Source organism: Cucurbita pepo, chromosome LG05, assembly GCF_002806865.2.
Source record: "Cucurbita pepo subsp. pepo cultivar mu-cu-16 chromosome LG05, ASM280686v2, whole genome shotgun sequence".
Lineage (NCBI taxonomy): Eukaryota > Viridiplantae > Streptophyta > Magnoliopsida > Cucurbitales > Cucurbitaceae > Cucurbita > Cucurbita pepo.
This window is the reverse complement of record NC_036642.1, coordinates 6,486,873-6,496,973: the sequence shown is the minus strand read 5'-3', so window position 1 is coordinate 6,496,973 and position 10,101 is coordinate 6,486,873. Positions and strand designations below refer to the sequence as shown.

Sequence of the window (10,101 nt, the reverse complement as noted above, 5' to 3'; positions counted from 1 at the left end):
TGAAATAGAAAAATTTATCAACTTAAAAGATCTAACGTCATAAATATTTTGAGGAAATCAAGTTTTAAGAATTGTTTTTAACTAAATTTTGTTTGGGGCATTTGGTTGTATAGGTTTTGAGCATACGAACACAGGTTGTTGTGGAACTGGATTGGCAGAAGCAGGACCTCTATGTAATGCCCTAACCCCAACGTGTGAAGATCCATCAAAGTACATATTTTGGGATAGCATCCATCCGACTGAATCAGTCTACAAGTCCATCACTGAATCGCTTCTCAAACAATTTTTCTGATCATGCTCGAAAAGTTTAAGCATTGAATTCGTCTTTACCTTTGCAAGATTTTCCTAATTATTTTGAAGTTTAATTTTGCTTAGAATAGTGTATTTCTTAAGACTAAATAGGTAATTTAACTATTATAAAAATTGTAAAACCTCAAAATAACAAAGTAAAATAATAAAGTTCTCCACATCTATATGTATACCAAACCGACAAACATGGGTTTGAAATCACTAATGAATGAAGTAAATAGAGAATTCTCTTACAAAACAACTCTATGCGATTTTGATTGACCTTTCACCCCTAGCCACAAGTCATCCCCGTATATTCACCTTCATTTCTCTACTATGAGCGTACAATTAGGTAAAATTCAATTGCTTAGGAGACACCTTCCTAACTTTTCTGCTAGATTTTTTTTAAGGCATAAAATACCCTTATTCACGATTCAAGTATGCCAAGTATTTCATATTTTTCACTTGTAAGTTTCAATTATATTTTCAAACGGTAAGGATTGACTAGAGTTGATAAATTTGTGTTTAGGTACTAAGTCTTGAAATCTATTTTCAACTGAATTATAGGTCACCCAACTTTAATTGGTCTAGGCCTAGCTCAATGGTCCTGGGAGTAGAAAGAGAGGTGGAAGCTTTGTTGACACCGTACCAACGGCTAACGACCTGGAGGCTATCTTTGTCTTGCTGAGTTGCTGCAATCTTTCTATTCTTTGACCCTAGTAGCTTACTTTGTTACGTAGTAAAGGATTAGTGACTTGGATTGAAGCGCGACCTCGTATACTCTGTATGGACAGTATGGTGTTAATCTAAACATCGTCCATGGAAGGTTAGGTGGTAGACCCTTCCATGAGACCATAAAGTCTCTAAACCTTGAGGGAGCGACCCCTTGTGTGTCGTCCAACTACTGGGTTAACATATGTGATCTCACGCCCCCTGTCACAAACAGGTTTAAGCATATAAGCCTTATTCAGGAGACCACTGGTCATTTCCATATGGGTGTGACACATAGTCATCTCAATGCACCTTCCCTATCCAGCCTGTGCCTATCTCGACGGTGCGAGTACCGGAGTAAAATCTCGAAAAAAACAATATGGGAATGGATAGGTAGCAAAACGTTAATGACACTGTGTCACTGTTATGAGCCTGAAGAACTACCTTGGTAGTCCTTGGTTGCCATGGAGGTCAACTAGGTTCTTAGGGGTTTCTAGGCAGTTTAAATCTGATATCTCGTTTTCAAAATGCTTGGGGTTAGCTCCTCGAGGCTAATCCAAGTTCCTAGGTTCACTCAGATCTAAACCTCCTATCCCCGCTCACGATCATAGAGTGAATGCTCTACTGAAAACGTTTTGACTCAGGTCAACATGTAAACTGCACTAACTGTAGCGCCGTAATCCTAATTGAGTTCTATCATGCATGCTCTACCAGGTTACTTCGTTTTGACTCTTTGAGTCTTTCTTAGTTTGGGAGCACTAGGAACTAGACCCTCTACCGTCACTCACGACCCTAAAGTGCTCAGTGTACTTAAAAAATCATGACCTAAGTCATCGTCTAGCCAACCTAACTCGAACGCCCTAGCTCTGTGCAGGTAAACACACTCCACAAGGAGAACACACAATCAAACACCTGAAGCTAACACACTGTGTATCATGCTCACATACAAGCAAACAAGTTCGACAGGGAGAAAACATCCATCAATCACCCAGAGCACATATCGCAATAGCCCATCCTCCTTTCTAACACAGTAGAAAACATATAACACAACATTCATCACAAATCTCATCATAGGGACATATTGGTAATTTCTTAAATCATGCATAACATAATCATCCATATTGTCTCAGTTGTATTTTAGTCGTGCATATTCTCTTCCATATTTTAGTCGGACCATTGATTTATTTTATTTAAATTCATGTTATCTATTTTTCCTTGTTGATTACTGTATTGTTTTAAAATTTTATTATGAACATTTAAGTCTATACATTATTATTTTATTAGAAAAAATAGAGTCATTAAAGAATATCCCACGCAACCTTTTCTCTTTCCACCTTCGGTTCATAATATTTTTCTTTTTAATTTGTTGAACCAAAACATTCATGAATCAAATTCTTAAATTGACATTTTAAATCATATATAAAACTTTAATTAAGATTGATAGAGAGCTGGATACGAGAAAGGATAACCGTCAACTATCCAGTGTTGAGAAACAATTATGGGTGTGGAGTGGTTTTCTACAAGTACGAGTAAGAATATCTAAACCATATTTTAACTGACTAATAAAAAGACCATAAGTAATGGTGAAGCTTCAAGACTAAGAAAGTAATTGAGAGAGCAAAAATTCTTTGTAGTAAACTCAAAATGAAGCTTGCGAATAAAGTTGTCAAGAAGAGATCGGTTGTTGCCAGTAAAAATAATGTCATCAAAGTAACGAAGAAAATAGATAAGATTTGACTGTTGATGAAAGACAAAAAGAGACGTGTCAACACGACTACAAGAAAAACCAAGTGTGAGAAGAAATGAGTTGAAACGCTAAAATCAGGTGGGAGGAACTTGCTTTAAGCCATAGAGGGATTTCTTTAATAGACGACATGAGTGGGAAAGTGAGAATCAATATACCCATAAGAATGTTTCATATAAAAATGTACCGTAAGAGTAAGAGTGCCATTGAGTAGACATTCTTGACACCAAGTTACCAAAGAAACCATTTATTTATGACAACAAAAGAAAGTACAACACAGATAGCAGTAGCTTTAACAACAAGACTGAAAGTGTCAGTGTAGTTGAGACAAGCAATCTGAGTATAACCTTGTGCAACAAGACGAGTCTTGAAAATCTCGACAGATCCATCAAGCAAATATTTAGTGTGAAACACCCATTTAGAGCCCACGATGTTGCTGTTGCATAGGCGAAGAACCAAAATCTAAGTTTCATTTGTTGTAAAGCTCGAATTTCCTAATCCATGGCAGCAAACCAAACACGATTCTTAGTAGTAGATTTGAATTCTCTTGGCTCGATGAATGCAAGAAGAGCAAAAAGAAGTTCAAATGAGCCCAAAACATAAAAAATTGTTGGATGACGAGTTTTGAAAATATCAACTTTTGCTCGTGTGATTGTAGGATCAGAGCCCAAAGAAGATGAGGAATCAATAGCATGTTCAATATAGGGCGAATCAGAACCAAGGGTGGCAAAGGGAAACCTGCAAGAGAAGTATCAATTTGCACATACTCATCCCCTAGGTCATAACAAATATCACATGGAGAGGAGCTAGATCGAGGAATATGCAGTGTAGAAGGGGTAGGGGGATCAATATGGTAAAGACGCAGCTCCAAGAAATTTGAAATATGAAAAGAGGAAAGTGACCTAGGGACAGCAGAAAAATGAGCTTCATCGAATTGAATGTGATCGGTGATATATAGCCTAGTGGTGGTTTGATCAAGACAACAAAACCTTTTATGCATTTGAAACAATATAAGTTTCATTTTACTCTAACCTAGACACCTTCTTGTCCACCTTGATGCATTTGAACTTTTCGTCCAACTGCTACATGCAAATCATAGCATCTCATTGATTATTGTATATTATTTTTTGAGATTTAATGACCTTTCAGTTTCTATAGTCGATACCCCTTTTAGTTTATACTAGATAACTTTTCGGTCATCGACTCTTGTAGTTGTTGTAGGTACCTTGATCTCAACTATATAAATTAACAAATAAACTATATTATTTTTTTTAAAAAAAAAAAAGACAAATAAACCGAATGAACCATTTGAAACAACATAGCATTCAATGGCCTTAAATTGCTCGCAACTAAATAACTCCATGCACAAACCATAAAGAGCTTACTTTTAAGTCTATCAAACCCTATTAATACATACACCAATTGACAAATATGATATCAAAAAGAAACTTGAAGAACACCACCAATGGCACGAGTGAATTATCTCATTGCTTCTCTATCACTCCACATAATTTTGTCATTATGTATTAGCAAATTGTGCAGTGCTTCTGATCTTAAAATTTTTCAATCTTTTCCTGCCATTCTTATTTTCGGTGATTCTACTGTAGATACGGGAAATAACAACTTCATTCCCACAATTTTCAAGGCTAATTACTCCCCATATGGTAAAGATTTTCCTGGTCATACTGCTACTGGAAGGTTTAGTAATGGAAAACTCATTCCTGACATGGTGGCTTCTAGATTGGGGATAAAGGAGCTTGTTCCTCCATTCTTGGATCCAAAATTGTCGAATGATGAGGTGAGAACAGGAGTCAGTTTTGCATCTGCTGGCACAGGGTTTGATGATCTAACTGCTACGGTATCCAAAGCTATTCCTGTGATGAAGCAAATTGATCTTTTCAAGAACTATATTCAAAGGCTTTGAGGGATTGTGGGTGTGGATGAAAGTAAGAAGATTATTGATAGCGCTTTGGTTATTATTAGTGCAGGAACTAATGATTTGAACATCAATTTCTACGACCTTCCCACAAGGAAACTACAGTACAATATTAGTGGTTACCAAGATTTCATACAGAATAGACTACAAATCTTTATCAAGGTAAATTATATCGTGTGCCCATATTAATCATAATCATTGTTAACACAATAATCAAAATGTCAAATTATAACTTTTCATCTTCATTATTTGATTGTAAATGAACTGGAAATTTATCAGCTTGGATGTCGCAGTATAGTGGTTGCTGGCCTCCCTCCGGTTGGTTGTCTTCCCATTCAAGAGACTGTATCGTTTCAAAATCCCCGAACATGTTTGGAAGATCAAAACTTNCTGGCCTCCCTCCGGTTGGTTGTCTTCCCATTCAAGAGACTGTATCGTTTCAAAATCCCCGAACATGTTTGGAAGATCAAAACTTGGACTCCAAATCCTATAATCAGAAGCTTTCAAAGTTGTTGAGCAATCTACAACCGCAACTACGTGGAAGCACAATGTTGTACGCTGACATTTACACCCCTCTCATCGACATGATCAATAATCCTCACCAATATGGTAAGTTGGTGCCAATTGAAATAGAAAATTTATCAACTTAGAGGATCTACGTCATAAATATTTTGAGGAAATCAAGTTTTAAGAATCATTTTCAACTAAATCGAGGCATTGTGTTGTACAGGTTTTGAGCATTCGAACACAGGTTGTTGTGGAACTGGATTGGCTGAAGCAGGACCTCTATGATATGCCCTAACCCCAACGTGTGAAGATCCATCAAAATACATATTTTGGGATGGCATCCATCCGACTGAAGTAGTCTACAAGTTCATAACTGAATCGCTTCTCAAGCAATTTTTCTGATCATGCTCGAAAAAATTAAGCATTGAATTTGTCTTTACCTTTAGAAGATTTTCCTAGTTATTTTGAAGTTTAATTTTACTTAGAATAGTGTATTTCTTAAGTTTAAACAGGTAATTTAACTATTATAAAAATTTTAAAACCTCAAAATAAAATAATAAAGTTCTCCCCAAGCTCCTTATTCATATACCTATTTTCATTTGTAAGTTTCAATTATATTTTCAAACGGTAAGGGTTTGTTTGTGATGCTCAAGTTGAGTTACAAAAGTTAGAATTGATAAATTTGTATTTAGGTACTAAGTTTTGAAATCTATTTTCAACTTAATTATAGGTCACACAACCTTAATGGGTCTAGGCCTGGCTCAATGGTCCTATGAGTGGAAAGAGAATTGGAAGCTTTGTTGACACCGTACCAACGGCTAATAACCTCGAGCCTACCTTTGTCTTGCTGAGTTGCTACAATCTTTCTATTCCTTGACCTTGGCAGCTTACTTAGTAATGTAGTGAAGGATCAATGACTTGGATTGAAGTGCGACCTCGTATACTTTGTAGGAACAGTATGGTGTTAATTTGAACATCATCCATGCAAGGTTAGGTGGTAGACCCTTCCATGAGACTATAAAGTCACTAAACTTTGAGGAAGCGACCCCCTGTGTGTCGGCTAGCTACTAGGTTAACATATGTGATCTCACGCCCCCTCTCACGAACAGGTTTAAGCATATAGGCCTTATTCAGGAGACCGCTGGTCATTTCCATATGGGTGTAGCACATAGTCATCTCAACACACATTACCTATCCGCCCTGTGCCTATCTTGACGGTGCGAGTACCGGAGTAAAATCTCGAAAAAAAGAATACGGGAATGGATAGGAAGCAAAACGTTAATGACACTGTGTCACTGTTATGAGCCTGAAGAACTACCTTGGTAGTCCTTGGTTGCCATGGAGGTCAACTAGGTTCTTAGGTGTTTCAAGGCAGTTTAAATCTCATCTCTCGTTTTCAAAACGCTTGGGGTTAGCTCCTCGAGGCTAATCCAAGTTCCTAGGTGCACTCAGATCTAGACCTCCTATCCCCACTCACGATCCGAGAGTGAATGGTCTATTGGAAACGTTTTGACTTAGGTCAACATGTAAACTGCACTAATTGTAGCGTCGTAATCCTAATTGAGTTCTCTCATGCATGTTTTGCTAGGTAGATATACCTATCGATCACCTAAACATGTAATCTGTAATGTAAACTTTGCCTTGGTCATATCTAAGAGTTGAGGACATTTATTGGATTCCTAGGACAAAATAGGTAGCTTAAAGCGGGTTGCTGGCTCCAGGTTACTCTCTTTTCACTCTTTGAGTGTTTCTTAGTTTGTGAGCACTAGGAACTAGATCCTCTACCATCACTCACGACCCTAAAGTGCTCAGTCTACTGAAAACATCCTGACCTAGGTCATCGTCTAGCCAACCTACTCTACGCCCTAGCTCTGTGCAGGTAAGCACACTCCACAAGGAAAACACACAATCAAACACCTGAAGCTAACACAAAGTGTATCATGCTCATATACAAGCAAACAAGTTCAACGGGGAGATAACATCCATCAATCATCCATAGCACATATCACAATAGCCCATCCTTCTTTGTAACACAGTAGAAAACATATAAAACAACGATTATCACAAATCTCATCATAGGGACATATTGGTAATTTCTTAAATCACGCATAACATACTTATCCATATTGTCTCACTCGTATTTTATAGTCGTGCATATTCTCTTCCATATTTTAGTCATTTTTCCCTGTTGATTACTATATTGTTTTAAAATTTTATTATGAATATTTAAGTCTATACATTGTAAATTTATTACCAAAAAATAGAGAAATTAAAGATTATCCCACATAACCTTTTCTCTTTCCACCTCCCGTTCTTAATATTTTTCTCTTTAATTTGTTGGAAGAAAACATTGGGGAATCAAATTCTAAAATTGTCATTTTAAATTAAATATAAAACTTTAATTAAGAAATTTGTTGAATTCATATATGGAAAGTGAGTTTGGTTCTTTGTTTTAAAATCCAAATTTAGATGAAAATACAGTTAAATTGACTGACCCTCTAGACAAGGCTATTCAACTTTTACTTAATTAATGTACTCTCAATTTAGAATGTTTTTCAATTCATTACCAACCTTTATATACGATACTTCAAGCTTAGAAGTTCATATCATATTTAAATGGCTTTTCTTAGAATAAGTGTTTGTGTGCTTGTGTTTCTTTTCTATTTTAGTTTCAATGTCTTCGATGCTTCCGAATCTCATGGAAGCCTAGCTCCTGCACCAACTCACCACGACGGCCACCACAAAGCAGCCGCTCCAAGCCCACATCATCATCATCACCATCATTACCGCCGCCGCTGCCACCACCACTCACCACTGAGCCAATCTAGCTTCAATGTTTTTTAAGCCGAGGAGGAGTGAGTGTTCGTTGTCGGTGAGGTGTCGATAGATTCTGAGAAAGAGCTCCAGCTGGATGTGACAAAGGCTCCCGCTCAGAAGCCGATTCAGCTGAAGGAGGAGCGAGTGTTTGCTCAAATCGGTGAAAGTTTGCGGGACGGTGAAATTCAGCGACGACACCGTCGTCGAGATTGAAGGGCGCGACACCATCCTTTTCGTCAGCAAGGGAGGCGAGCACCGCAAGCTGACTTGCATCTACTTTATCCCGAGGCTCAAGGCTAACCTTGTGAGCCTGGGTCAACTCGATGAGGTCGGCTGCTCACGCAAGTTTGGCGCATGAAAAACCGCCTCTACATTCTGGAGTTGGAGATAGAGCTGCCGGTCAGCCTCTCGGCTAGGACCGAAGAAGTATCTTGGTGGTGGCACGCAAGGTACAGGCCCCTGAGCTTTCTTGCTCTACATAAACTACACAAGGAGGAGATGGTGTACAGTTTGCCGGCAATCGAATGCGTGGACAGGTTGTGCGACGAGTGTCTCATCGACAAGCAGAGGCGCACCCCTTTTCCGTCTAAGGCGATTCAGCGCATTCAAGCACGAGTGGTGGCAAAATGCGGGAAGAAGATGCGAGTACTGCGCACGGACCGAGGTGAAGAATTCACCTCGGCAAGCTTTGGTAAGTACTGCGACGAGGTTGACATGCAGCTGCACCTAACGACGCCCTACTCCCCCCCAGAAGAACAAGGTGGTGGAGTGCTAAAATCAGACCATCATCGGGACAACAAGGTCACTACTGATGACGGTCGGGATGTCCGGGAGGTTCTAGGAAGAGGTGGTCATGACGGTCATCTACCTCCTCAATCGGTCGCCAACGTATTGCTTTGACGGGAAGACGTGACACGAGACCTGGTACAACAAGAATCNAATCAGACCATCATCGGGACAACAAGGTCACTACTGATGACGGTCGGGATGTCCGGGAGGTTCTAGGAAGAGGTGGTCATGACGGTCATCTACCTCCTCAATCGGTCGCCAACGCAAAGCTTTGACGGGAAGACGTGACACGAGACCTGGTACAACAAGAATCTAGCGGTACATCATCTCCGAGTGTTCGGCTACATCGCATACATGAAGATCACGCGTTCCCACCTTGCCAAGCTCAATTCCATGGGCTAAAGGTCGTCTTCATCGGCTACAAACTCGAGAGCAAAGCTTACAGGCTCTATGATCCTGCGGGGCGATGAGCTCACGTGTCGCGCAACGTCGTCTTCGACAAGAACAACTATGACGGTGAAACANGAAGATCACGCGTTCCCACCTTGCCAAGCTCAATTCCATGGGCTAAAGGTCGTCTTCATCGGCTACAAACTTGAGAGCAAAGCTTACAGGCTCTATGATCCTGCGGGGCGACGAGCTCACGTGTCGCGCAACGTCGTCTTCGACAAGAACAACTATGACGGTGAAACGACGTGACCGAGGTGGACCAAAACTCTTTTCTAACACAGTAGAAAACATATAACACAACATTCATCACGTGTCTATGATCCTGCGGGGCGACGAGCTCACGTGTCGCGCAACGTCGTCTTCGACAAGAACACCTATGACGGTGAAACGACGTGACCGAGGTGGACCAAAACTCAAATGAATTCATGGTGGAGTACCTCGTCACCGAGCACGCCTACGCCGACCACAACTCCTACTACACCCTCTAAACCAGTGGAGTTCGCAACACCACGTACTGCGGACTCGGCGCTGGATGCTGATCACGATGATGGTCTTGCGGCTAGGTACCGGAGGATTGAAGACCTATTGGGAGGAGGTGAACCACAAGGACTGGCGGTGCGCGAGCTCAAAGAAGAAGTGGCCAAACTGCATGCCATAAGTGCGGATGAACCGAACTCTTTCATTGAAGCAGAAAGGAACTCGTGCTGGTTGAAGGCAACGTCGGAAGAGCTGGCGGCCATCATTGAGAACAAGACGTGGAGTTAGGAGGACATGCCATCAGAACACCGAGCCATAGGGGGGCTCAAATGGGTGTTCAAATTAAAGCAGAATGAAGAGGGAGAAGTTGTGAAGCACAAGG

General features: G+C 40.1%; 1 pseudogene; it reads left to right on the top strand.

The window, feature by feature from the left end:
* Positions 1-4,208: 4,208 nt before the first annotated feature.
* LOC111795080 lies at positions 4,209-5,588 on the top strand (annotated as a pseudogene).
* Positions 5,589-10,101: the final 4,513 nt, after the last annotated feature.